General features: G+C 38.7%; 1 protein-coding gene across 1 annotated transcript in view; it reads left to right on the forward strand.

The window, feature by feature from the left end:
- Aff2 (AF4/FMR2 family, member 2) overlaps positions 1-13998 on the forward strand; it is a 484709-nt gene that overhangs the window by 241979 nt on the left and 228732 nt on the right. The window lies entirely within an intron of this gene.

Raw genomic sequence — 13998 nt, forward strand, 5'->3', positions numbered from 1 at the left:
GAAGAATGACAATTTCACTTCTTCTTTTCCTATCCTTATTCCTTATATTTCTCTCTTTTGTCTAATTGCTCTAGCCAATATTTCCAGAAGTATATTGAATAGGAGTGGTGACACTGGACATCCTTGTCTTGTTCCTGATCTTAAAGTGAAAGCTTTCAATTTTTGACCATTTAGTATGATGTTAGGTGTTGATTTATCACAGATTGCTTTGATCAACTTGAGGTAAAGGCCATCTCTTCCTATTTTCTGTAGGGTTTTCAACATGAATGAGTGTTAGACTTTATCGAAGGCTTTTTCTCCATCAATGGAGATGATCATGTGATTTTTGTCCTTGGCTCTATTGATGTGGTGTATTACATTGATTGATTTGCATATATTGAACCATCCCTGCATTCCTATATGAATCCCACTTGGTTGTGGTGTATAATCTTCTTGATGACTTGTTGTGTTCTGCTTGCTAGTATTTTATTGAGAATTTTTAAATCTATATTCATTAGGGAGATTGGTCTGTAGTTCTCTTTCTTGGTTGGGTCTTTCTCTGGTTTTTGTATCAGACTAATACTTGCCTCCAGGAATAAGTTGGGGAGAATTCCTTACCTTTCAATTTCATTAAAGCGTTTGAGAAGAATCTGTGTTAAGTCTTCCTGAAATTGCTTGTAGAATTCAGCTGTGAATCCACCAGGACCTGGGCTTTTCTTCATTGGCAAGCTTTTAATTACTTTTTCAATTTCACTGGCTGATATTGAGTTATTCAGGATTTTTATATCTTCTTCACTCAGCTTTGGTAATTCATATGTATCTAGAAATCTGTCCATTTCCTCTCTATATTCCATCCTATGAAAGTAAAGATTTTCAAAGTATGTATTGATGATCTGAATTTCTTCAGGATCTGTAGTGTTTTCACCCCTTTCATTCCTTATTGCATTTATTTCAGTTTTTTCTTTCCTTTTTTGGTAAGGTTGGCTAGGGGTTTATCTATTTGATTTATTCTTTCAAAGAACCAACTCTTTGATTCATTAATTCTTTCTATTGATTTTTAGTCTCCATTGTGTTAATTTCTGCTCTGAGGTTTATAATTTCCTGCCTTCTTTGGGCTCTGGGTTTGACTTGCTTTTCTTTTTCTAGGAACTTAAGGTGCAGCAAAAGATTGTTTATTTGTTCTTATTCTGTTTTCCTGAGGTGGGAGTTCACCTCTAAATTTCCCTCTGAGGACTGCTTTCATTGCATCCCACAGGTTCCTGTAGGCTGTATTTCCATTTTTGTTTGTTTGTAAATAGTGTTTAATCTCTACTTTGATTTCATCTGTGACCCATTGGTTGTTCAGGAGGATGGTATTTAATTTTCAAGTGTTTATGGAGTTTCTGTGTTTTCTTTTGTCATTAATTTCCCACTTCCTTGCACTATGGTCTGATAGTACACATGGGATAATTTCAATTCCTTTATATTTACTTAAACATGTTCTATGTACTAGTGTATGGTCTATTTTAGAGAACGTCCCATGTGCAGCTGAGAAGAATGTGTATTCTGACGCTGCTGGGTAGAACACTCTGTAAAGGTCTACTGAGTCCATATGTTTGCACGTTAAGTTCTGTTATTTCTTTCCCAATTTTTTTCGTAGTAGATGTATCTCTTTTTGACAATGGTGTGTTAAAGTCCCCTGTTATGATTGTGTTGCTACTTATTTCATTTTTCATGTCTGTTAGAATTTTTCTTATATAGCTGGGTGCTCCTATATTTGGTGTATAGATGTTTATGATTGTTATTTCTTCGTCTTGAAGCGTCCCCTTCACAAGTGTGAAATGACCTTCTTTATCTCTTGATTGTTCTTGGATTGAAGTTCATGTTGTCTGCAAACCAAATAGCTACACCTGCTTTTTTCTGGGTTCCTGTCACATGGAGTATTGTCTTCCATCCTTTAATTTTCAGTCTATGAATTTCCTTTTGAGTTAAATGTGTTTCTTGTATACAGCATATAGTTGGATTTTGTTTCCTAATCCACTCTGCAAGTCTGCTTCTTTTGGTTGGTGCATTGAGACCATTTACATTGATGGTTATAATGGATATGTAGTGGCTTATCTTTGTCATACTATTTTCCTGCTGTTGGATGCTCCTGTTTCCCTCTGTTTAATTGCTTGCTCTGCTTGTTGGTTCCTTTCTGTTGTGGTTCTTGAAGTTGCAGTCTGTTTTATATCTTTCTCATATATCTTTTAGTACTCTTTGTAGGATTTCTTTGGCACTCATGAATTTCTTCAGTTGTTGTTTATCATGAAAATATTTTATTTCTCCATTAAATTTGAAAGATAGCTTTGCAGGATATATCAATCTGGGTTGGAAGTTGTTTTCTTTCAGTACCTGAAGTACTTCACTCCAAGCTCTTCTTGCCTTGATGGCTTGTGTTGAGAAGTTTGCCATGATTCTGATAGGCTTTCCTTTATAGGTGATCTCTTTCTTTTGTGTGACAGCTTTTAATATTCTGAGCTTTTGTTGATTTTCTAGGATCTTGATCACTATATGTCTGGGGGTAGATTTATTTTGGTTATGATTGACTGGAGTTCTATATGCTTCACTTATGTGAATGTCCAATTCTTTTACCATGCCTGGGAAATTTTCTGCTATTATTTCTGCAAATAGTCTTTTTCAGTCATTTGTGTTGACACCTGCTGTTTCATTAATACCTATTTATCTGACATGGTTTCTCTTTGCTTCGTCTTGCAGTTGTTGAATTGTGATTTCCTGGTTCCTTCTTGTTTTTAAGAGATCCCTCCTTTCACATTCATTGGTGGCAATGCTGTCCTCAAGGTCTGAAAGTCTATGTTCAGCTTCGTTCAGGTGGTTTTGCAAGCTTTCAATGGAATTTTTAAGTTCCTAGATATCTGTTTGCATCTGCTTCATACCTTCTAGTTCTTTTCTATATTGTTCCCTGAAGGTTTCATTGAGTTGTCTATGCTGTTCTATTTTCTTGTCTATGTCATCTTTGGATATGCTGAACATGTCTTTCATTATTGTTGTCATTTCTTTTCTCACCTGAGACATTATTTCTGATCTAATGTCTTCTATGGCCTGATGAAGTTGTTTATTTACTTCAGTTGCTATCATTTCAGAAATTTCAGGTGTATGACTTCCAGGCTGTTCTGTGTTGATGCCTACTGGACTTGTTTTGGGTGGTGTGGAGGTCTGGGATTGCATTTTGCTCCTTCATTTTGTCATTTTGGAAGAACCAGAGACTCCCTGTAGTGCAGTCTCACTGTTTAGATTATGTGTGAGTGGCCCAGAGAAAGTCTGAAGATCCCCAGTACTCAGTTTAGCTCCTGTGCTGGTGAGTGGTGGCAAGGCGGGGTCCCAGATGCTTCTGACCTTTCTTGCATTCAGGTGGCTCCCAAGAGTGTGTGGGAAGGGCGGGGGAGGCCCGAGTAGGAGGGGATGCGGGTCGAGTTCACCAAGGCTTCAGATATTGCCCAGCACAGAACCTGCTTCCCACACTGGAAGGGAAGTGGTCAGAGTGAGCTCCCCATGTTGTTTTGGTTCTAATTTTGTATGACTCTGACTCAGTCATTTCCTCAGTGGGGCATCCTCTCTAAAATGAAGAGGTTACACTAGCCGATCTCATTCCTACAAATTCTAGCAGTGTTACACTTCTGCCATACTTCATTCAGTGATTGGATGATCAGACACAAGTGCTCTGATTCAGCCCCTCCCCCCAGCTTCCAGCAGTGATGGAGACATGGAAGACATTGCCTAAATTCAACAAACCCCTCCCCACATCTACTCCACTTCAGGATTTGTTTTAGAAGCAAAGTGCACATTGAGTTCTTGCAGAATGATATTTGAGTGAGTTAATTTAAATGGATCAGCAACATATGGACTATGTTTTCCTTGACATGCTCATTGGTTTAAAAATGAAACAAAGACTTGGCAAATGTTTTTAAAAGTATCTTGAAACTTAACCCAGACTTCCTGTGCCTGTGCCTTATAAGAATGTGATGATTATTGTTCCAACTCTTTCAATCTGGAGGGCTGCAGTGCCTATTGTAATTACATGTGCATACATGTAGGTATAACCTGACAGTCACATTGCATTGTTCAAGTGGGGAAAAGCATGCACAGGCAAGCCCAGTGTAGCTTGTCAATTAAAACAAAATAGCTGAAGGTAAAAGAAAAACTAATCAGTAGAACTAGATGATTTATTAGTAGTATTTGATGATGCTATAGGTAGACAAAGAGCAGTGATCTTCCACTTTATCTCTTCTTAATTCGTCTATACGCCCTGATAGGCTTTTCATTGCAAACTCTATTTTCTCCCTTTGGATGTCATCCCCTATCTATAAGATGTTACTTAGTTTTCCCCTAGCTATAGCCTCACCTTTTCTCTCTCAAGCCTCTTCAATATTATATTTCATAGCATCATTTGCCTTCCTTTATACCTAGGAGTGTTTTGGAAGACAACAAATAAGAGAGCACAGGTTGCAAAGCCAGAACCCCTTCTCTTAATTCTATTGTATCAGAGTTTTGGGTTTTCTAACGGGATCAGTGTTGTTTATCTGTTGGAGTATGACAAACCCCCGCCTAAAGGATTTAGGCTGTTTTCTCTTCCAGAACGAAATTAGTGTAGCCATACAAGTAAGCATAGTAAAACATTACATAAACATTTCATTCATTCTTTCATTCATTCAGCATTACTTCCTGTATTGTGCAGGAAACAAAGAGGTAAATCAAACCAATGAGCAATGACAACATTTTCTAATATAGGGATGACCAGGATGTAGTGGCAACTTGGACAAGGAAGAATTTATGCCAGTTTTCAAGGCTTCTCTGGGCTGATCCTCTTCTTGAAGACTGGGAACAATTCAGTAGTGGAGATTGCTTGAGGTTGGCATCCCGGATGCCAGACACAGATTGTACCAAAGCTTAGAAATTTGAAAAGATCTCCCCACTGTGGAAAGCAAGAAATCCAGCCTGTATAGTTGCTAACATAGGGGTGGAGAGACAGAAGTATTGAGGAATGGGGTTCCTGGACAAAAGAGAAGCATTAGATATTTGATTATTTCTAAGGAAAATATAAATCTTTAGCTAATACTTTTTTCATTACGTCCCTATAACTTCTACATGAAGCTCTGCTGATTCATGCACCCAGAGAGTCTGGCATCAATAAATGTGATTGCTGACAAAACCCAGACTACTCTTCATGTACTCCCTACTTATTCTTCAAGTTCTAGTTTAAATGATACTGTTGGAAGGAAACCTTCTTTGATCCTTCACTTCATGACCCCCCCCCCAGAGCACCATTCATACACTGCCCATGTTGCTTTTTATATTACATGTCTTCGGCATTGGTTGGGTATGCACATAGTTGTCTTCTTCACAACTATATCTCAAGGCCCAGTGTAATGTACACTGCCTAGAAGGAGTTTGATGTATGATTTTTGAATGAACAGAAGAATGTATATTATGCTCACTAAAACACTGTAATAATGCAGGTAGAACTTTGAGCACATAGGCAAAGAAACAAAAAAATCATTTACCTTAAAGAATGGAAGTAACACTTTTTGAACTTTTGTCACAAAACATTTAACTGTGAAACACCAAAATGAAGGATTTCGGTTTTTCATAGACCTTTCAAAGCCCAGAATCGCTTTTCAGATGCTGCTGCCTGGGACTACTTTGTTGTTTACAAGTTTCTTTCTTCCTTTATTTTTTTGTTATTTTCATTAACAACAAATACTTTAATATCATGCTAAACTGAACTATATTAGATCAGCTGCAAATCTTTTAGGTTCTCAAAGCATGGGCATTACATATTCAAAACAGGACCTAATGTTTCAGAGCTTCATATTCTACTGTAATTATATGGTTCAATGCAAGTGATTATATCTCTTCTTCAGTAACGGGCTGAAAAGTTTTGGTTTGCTGGTTCCCTCATAATTTACTGCCTAGGTATAATAGGCCAGTCTTGCGGAAAAAAAGATGATAAATGATGCTGGCTAGGATTCATAGATTTATTAAATTTCTATCAAACAGTGCAACAAAAAAAATCTGCTTAAGTTAGAAATGGGCTCAAATTTTTTAATCAAAATTCATGAGTCCTGATGCTTGGTTCACTAGGTCCAAGGAAGGCTTGAATTGAAGACTGATTAAAGAAAATAAAAGGCTTATTTGAAGTAATTTTTCAATGACGGCTTTTAATTGGATGTTAAATCAAATTCTTATCTGCCTTTCTGCAGATAGCACATTATATAAAATACAGTTAGAGGCACTACCACTGTAACGGATACACTGAATAACAAGTGACTTCTCACTTTACACTGAGAGGGTAGAAGGGTTGTGCTTGTCAGCCTGTCAGAAATTATGTAAATTAATGCTTAAGTATATGAATATGAATATGATTTACAAGAGGCTTGGAGTGTTGTTGGGGAAAAATACTGAGGTTTTTCTTTCCCCTTCAAGGTTAACAAGTACTCAGTGACCTTTACAGACTGTGTGCAGGCAGGACTGCGTGAGCGTGTGTGCCCACGTGTGCATTTTGCCACTGAGCTTTGACTAGGAGCTTAAATACTCCTGAAGAGCAAATACCGGACTCATTCTCTAATGTCCCTTTCTGCCATCCATGAATGTCAGCCCATAAAAGCAATTTCATTAGCATTTGCTCATTTTCCAATATAAGCAGTTAGTGTGGGCCTAATAATGGGCTCTTATCCCTCCTTTGCAGAAGATGGGTGCTGTGCCTTGTGGAGTGAGGAGGGGCTACCTTGGTTTGGGGGGCTCCAAGTGTAACCCAGTTAGCAAATGGAGCACCTGAGCCCCTGTTTGGAAACAAAGGTGTACAGTCCTGCAAAAGTGCTTACCCTCTGCAGGCCAGGGAGAGGAGAGCAAAAGAGAGGAGAGGAGAGGAGAGGAGTGGAACAAATTCATCTTTCACAGCTGACTGAGAGGAGGGTGGTTTGCAAGTGTTAATGGAACTTTCGTAAGTGCTGAGTTAACTCCCAGGGTAGCGTTTACTGATTGAGGGAATGGAGTTTGCATAGACCAGTTTCCTCATATACATTTTTAATGGTAGATTTCTAGTCGACAGCTCATTAATTTCATGATTCTTTATTGCCAAGAATAATATCCTTTAGGCTTGGGAAAAGTTTCTTCCATTTTTGTGCTAATTGTCGGAGGAACTGTAAAAGCTGTGCTTCATAGAATTTTAAAAGGGGAAACCCCAGTACATACATAGCTCAGATCCAAATACATCTTTCTTAGTTTCCCGGTTACCCTAAATAGAATTGCTTCTGTATTGGCTTTCTGCATTTGAAATTACACACAATGTAGTCATTTTGCTGATCAAGAATTATTCAAACTGGTGAAACTCATGTTGCCTTTCTAGATTGTCTGTTGTTATTGCATATTTTCTTAGCGCTTTTCAGAAGAGACTCTAGTTTATTGTCGAATTTCTAAATTTCATGAATCATAATACTTTTTATCTGCTATGCATTGATCAGTACTTGAGACCAGGCTAGTTACTTTACACTTGGGGTTCTGGGGAACAGCCCAAAGCCACAGGGCTAAAAATGGCCAACAGACCCTGCAGTGTCGCTTGGACTGACCCTAAACGCTATGTGCTGCATCATAATGCAGCATTCTCTTCTCTTTCAAGCCCTCACAGGGGTTGCAAGGTAACTGGTTTTACAGACAAGGAAACTGAGGCTCAGGGATGCTATCAAATCCATACCATGACAACTAAAGTATCATGTGGAATTAGAGCCAGGGCCTTTCCATACCTTTCTTTTACCCATGCCTCTTCCCCTCCCCATGTTGCCAGGACTTTCTCCACAATGATACTGAAAGTCTTCACCTTTAACATGGAGTCAGGCCTCTGAAGCAGTGCTCTTTTCTCAGATCTCATTTTTCTCTGTTGAATTTTGGGGAGATAGCATTTGACATCATTCCATATCCTTTTGCAGATTATTTCTGTGTCATTGCATTCCATTGGTTCTCATGCTGCCTTCTCTGTCATTTGCTGTCTTTGCCTTCCACCTCCCAGCATGAAAACATCATTTCAGTGTTTTAACCTTGAGTGTTCTTAGTTACCAAGTGTGTTCATTCCCCAAGCTTCAGTCTCTGAACCAGCTATTTCTACCTCTACATCGCCCGCAAACTTCCATCTTGCATTTCTAGCTGTCTTCTGTTTGTGCCAGATTTGGATTTAAATCTAGACTCTACAAAGTACTTGCTGAGTAACCTCAGGAAAGTCAATGAACCTTGCCAAACCTCTGTTTTCTCATTTGTAAACTGAGAATAATCATAGTTCATCATAGGGCTGTTACAAGCATATGAAATGAGAACATAAGTAGAAAACTGAGCACAGTGCCTAGCAGGTCATAAGCAAGCAGCAAACGGTAGCTGTTGTTATCATCAGTAGCAGTCACTGTTCAGGTGACATTGCACAGGCTGCTTTGTACTGTCAGTCTTACTGGCCATGTCTTGTCTCCCTGAGAGGCCATGAGCAGATTGAAGCTATAGATAGCTGTATATCAATGGGTCTCAATAAAAAGGCCGACCTTTGACCTCTTTCTCATTTGATGGTGAGCACTTACAGTAGTTTGTTTTCATTCTGTGAGCTGAGCATAACAACTTATGTTTATTTCCAAATTCTCCAGCATTTACTGACATTTAAAACCACATAAAGACATATTTACAGGACAGAAGTGATAATGCTGTGCTAACAGCATTGCCTAATATTTCAGAGAAAGAGTCAGATTCTCTGGAGAATTGCCCATCGTGTGACACTTTTGGTAAGGTTACTGATTTGGTTTGTTCACATTTGTAACTGACTCATGACACAGGATATGGACTGCTGCAAAGAGGAAAATGGCATAAAAAGTTATGTCATTCATGAGCTTCATTCCGACTTGTGTGAGAGGTACATCATACCTTGTATGCCATGACGGTGTTTTCCAAATGCAAGAGTTGGCTTGGGGATGAGGAGGTATGGTATTGCCAGCTTTGTAAAGCAGTTATGCAGGATTATATGAGGTCCCAGTGACCGTGGCGAAGAACATGTGGCTAGACTGGCTTTCCTACAAAGAAAAGCTGCTGAGAGACCTGCCCTCTGTGTTGTGCATGAGTCCGTAGATATGAAAACTCTTAGTTACAGAGCCCATCTTGTCTTGGGTGGCCCAATATCAGGTGGTAAAAAATAGTAGTATTGACAGCCTTCACACTTATTAATTAGGCTACTTGAATTCTGCCTAGTTAATCTGGCTGCCTGCTTTCCCTGGTACGATGCCTGTCATTCTCCTCGCATTGTCTTAGTCTGTGGAGACTGCTATAACAAAATACCATAGAGGGTGGCTCATAAGCAATGACACTTACTGCTCATGTTCTGGAGGTTGGGAAGTCCAAGATGAAGGGGCTGGCAGATTTGACATCTGGTGAGGCCTCATTTTCTGGTTCATGGATGGCACCTTTTCACTGTGTCCTCACATGATAGAAGGGGCAAGGCTGCTCCCTGGGACCTCTTTATGAGAACACTAATCCTATTTACAGTGTTTCTACTCTTATGGCTCAATTACCTCCCAAAGGCCCCACTTAATAATACCTTCACCTTGAGTGTGAGGAGTTCAAGGTATTCATTTTAGGGAGACACATTCATATCATAGTTAGTCAGCTATTTCCATGGCCAGGAATACCATCCTCCTTTTCTCTGCTAATTAATAGCTACCCCCACTTCTGACAACAGAACATGCAAAGTATTCCACGCATTGGTCTCTAATGCACTGCTAGGCTTTTTCCTACCTCCGTGTGTCCAGTGCCCAGCAGGATGTCTTGAACCCAGCATGGGCTCTCTTCATGTTTATAGAAAGAAAGAAGAGAGGAAGAGAAAGGAGGGAAAAGGAGGCAGTTTAGTCAAAGCACTGGGGAACCAAACAATTCGTTAATAATCTAACTATGGAGATCTAGTTGCACAATGATTTTATTCCTGAATAGCTTCCCAATTAAAAAAATTGGATTTCAAATGAGAGAATGTCATGGTCACATTAGTATTGAACTAGCCACAGCACATCCCTGATTTAATTATGTTATGTGAAAATCTAAATGGTGATGTAAGAACATATCCCTTTTGGGGGCATTGGCTGATTTTTAATTTAACCTTTTTGGCAGCTAATGCCATCTCCTCAATAAAGCAGTATTATCTGATGAAAACCCTAATGAACCTTCACAGAAATTCGTGGTTTTCTTTAACTTCATGGAAGAAAAATAGTATGTTACTTGTACAGATATGTTTCTAATTATAGCTTTTGCATTATACTATTTTAATTGTGTTCTTAAATGCAGTATTTGACATCTTGCCAGGAACTTTTCAGTGATTTCTTCATTGAGCAGAGGAATTTTAAGTATCAACTACATTTCTTAAAAGTGCACATTTTGACAATATTAAAATCCACCGTTTCCTCTGAGTCACATTGCAGTATTCCCTCCCCATCCTCCCCATTTCCCAGGACACCCCGTCTCTCTGTGAATGAATGCATGTGGAGGCCAAGGTAGGGAGAGCTTGAGGAGCCATTCCTAAGGCTCACTTCCTTTTAAGCTCTAAGAACTTGAGGATGATGTGATGATATGGCTGTTTGTCTGTGGGGGAGGAAATAGGATTAAATGAAATGAAACCATACCAGAATCACTCAACTCCACATTTTTATCTTATTTTATTTTTTGTCTTTTTGAGTCAGGGTCTCCCTATGCAGTTCAGGCTGGCCTTTGAGCTCACTTTGTAGCCCAGGCTGGTCTCGAACTTGAAATGATCCTCCTGCCTCAGCCTCCCGAGTGCTGGGATTACAGGCGTGTGCCACCACGCCTGGCAGTCCATATTTTTATAGTATGTATAATCTGCTTTTTTTTTCTGGGAGCCATGAAAGATGTTCTTTATTTCTTGTTGTACAAAAATAGCTGCCTCTGAGTGTTGATAATACTAGTTTAAATTCTTCAAAAGAATCTGTGAATTGTAACTTCTCTGATAGTTCTACAACTAGTTTTAAGTTTGTGTATTTCCTGCCATTGTATATCACTGGAGGAAACTTTTAAGGCAGAAGCATAAGCAGAGTTATTGGACAGCCTCCTGATAGTATGGCCCAGCTGATTCCACAACATATGCATCTGGTCTTACATTTTTGGCATATCTTCATTTATTTCATTAAACTTACTCTGACACATTTTTCATGTAGTAGCTTCTCTGATGTCTTTTTCTGGTGAAACATCAATATTGTATCCTTTGAGAAAAGATAATGTTGTCTTTGTTTTGGTCTTCTGTGGCTCTGATGTGTATCCTAGATTTTATATATGGCAGAATGGCAGATGGACATTGTTGATTATGGTAGGATAAGTTGTTGAGTTTCTGATCAATGCTCTGAACTTAAAAGTTTAAACTGTAGGTCCCTGGGAGAAAATGGTAGAACATGGCACCTCTATTCCTCTAATTCAGCTTCATATTTTGTTCAAATCGCTGCTAATGGGTGTATTGCTTAGAATTCCAAACATCTGTCATACTCTAGGTCATGGGCTTTCTGTCTTACCACATGTGTCTAGCTTATACCATATGTATGTGCACATTACAGACCCTAAGATCTCCTTACACTGAATCAAAGTCTTGTTTCTGAGTATGAAGGAACAATGTGATAAGTAGGGATTTTCCAATCAAAATCTTCCCAACTAATAAATCATGGCTATGGTCAAGAATAGACCAGGAAACATGAAGTTACAACTATAAGCTTCTAAAATCATTCAACCTAGTAAAATTGTGTTCCAAATCCTATTAAAAGACCACTAATGTACAATACACATCAATTATATAATAGACCCTACTATATCATACATAGTACACAAGCACACATAAGCACACATAAGCAACCATACTATGTAACACTTTTATTTCCATTGACTCAATAAGATATCTCTAATATGCATTAACTCAACATTTAATTACCAGTAACTCTGCTTTGTTTCTTAGCATCCTAAAAAGCATTGGGGGATTTGTTTGCATTTTTGCATACCTTAATACTACTTTTCTGGAAAACATGATTGATAACCTTGTTTTGTCCTGTCACTAAATTTTCCCTGTAAGAAGGGACCACCAAACTGTGCCTTTGACCTAAGATGTACACTTGTATGTGGACCCATTCTTCAAAAATAGCCATTGAAGAACTTAGAACTCTGGAAGCCTCACAAGAAATTTCATAATATGAGTTCAAGGCCTTTTCTTGGTTTTTATTTTCCAAGTTTTATACCTTGCCCTAGAACAACTAAAACAAAACTCCTTCAAGGAACTCAGGATTGAGAACTTCTGTGAAAGAGATCAGAAATAACAACATATCAAATAATGGAAGTGGTAAAGAAGATGCACAAAAGGGAAGGGAGATTTCTTTAACATGAGGATCCAGGGGACTTTTCATAGGCTCCTTCTATGGCTCCAAACCTGTGACCTTTTTTTTTTTTCCCAACTAATGGAATGAGGCACCTCTTCTGCCACCAGTTCCTGCCTTCCCCGTTGCTTCCCCCACCCCAAAGACAGGGCACGGCCCTGCTAAAGAATCAGTTTGGCTCTTCAGGTGTTGACTACACATTGTTAGAGGAAAACTTGACCATTGTGGAAAGGGGATGCATTAAGTACCCCCAAATAGTAACTTCTTGTGATCAGAGTTTCTGTTCATCTTTCCTGTTCAGGGACTACTCAATTCATGTGTACTGTTAAAGAATGGTAAGAGAATAATGCACATCGCTCCTGCCCTCCAAAAGGTCGTAATCTATTAGGATGCTAAAGGAAATACATAAAGAATTACAATGGAGTACATAGCAGGGCTCTTCCTCTACTTTTTTCTTTGCTTTGGGCATGTTGGCTGGAAACTGAACATGCTGATTGGGTTCATGCTCTCATAGATGATGCTTTTCATGTTGGTTGTAGTACTGATTATGTTTTGTAGCTGTCATAGTGAATTGAGGAGTTAAAGAGATAGATTACTATTTGAAACTTCCTAATTGCTTTCTATTTTGGCATCAGGTTATCATTTTACGTGCATTCAAACTAGAAACCCGCTTGTTAATCAATTCTTTCCATATTATATATGTGGTTTTATTTTGATCATGACTGAAACTGCTTTTGTCACTTTTGTTTTCAAACCATTGTGACACTGAGACAGCTTATTGCCTTGTCTGTGCTTAATTATGATATTCAGTTCCAGAAAAACATTTCCTTTTTCTGCAGTCTTCCTTAATCAGAGCTCTGGGTCTGACCTCTTAGCTTTGAATCATGCTGTATTTGCTCCTCAACAAAATAGCAGAGTTGTCCCTGTTCAGATTACACTAAATCACAAATTGATGAAGGGGTGACAGGTTTTGCAGTAAGCTGCAATCACATGTTGTTAGATGTTTGCCTCTATGAACCAGATTCCAACAGGAAAAAAAGATAGGTCAGCACCCACAACCAGATACTCTGAAATGAGATCATAGTACTACAGTGATAGCATCTTATTCTTCAAGAAAGAGAAATATAAAGAATTTACTAGTAACAAAAACATCATTAAAATTATCATATGTTATAATATCCAATGTCTGTCTGTCTGTCTGTCTGTCCATCTATCCATCTATTCTGTCTGTTTGCTTCTTTCTGCAGGCCATCATATGGGATATTTCCTAAATTTTGCCTGGAATACCCAAATACTTCCCTGAAACAAACATGCTGTTAGTCACCTTTTCTCCTTCAAGGAAAATTGGTGAAGCAGAACAGCTGAAGCTGAAATATTCGCTCATTTTAGTTTTACAATTAATGATTATTTACAGGTTTGACGGCGAGAGAGTGAGAGAGTGAGAGCAAGCGAGCAAGCAAGCAAGAGAGGGCTTCTATTATTGAGTGCAGCATAGCATAGGTGATTAGAAAATAATAGACTGTAGAATACAACAGTCTGCTTTTACATCCAGGAGTTGTCTCATGCTAGTTGAAGGGAAGATATTTAACTGCCCTGAGTCTCATTT

This window comes from Chinchilla lanigera, unplaced genomic scaffold, assembly GCF_000276665.1.
Source record: "Chinchilla lanigera isolate Chin_1 unplaced genomic scaffold, ChiLan1.0 scaffold00097, whole genome shotgun sequence".
NCBI classification, from domain to species: Eukaryota; Metazoa; Chordata; class Mammalia; order Rodentia; family Chinchillidae; genus Chinchilla; species Chinchilla lanigera.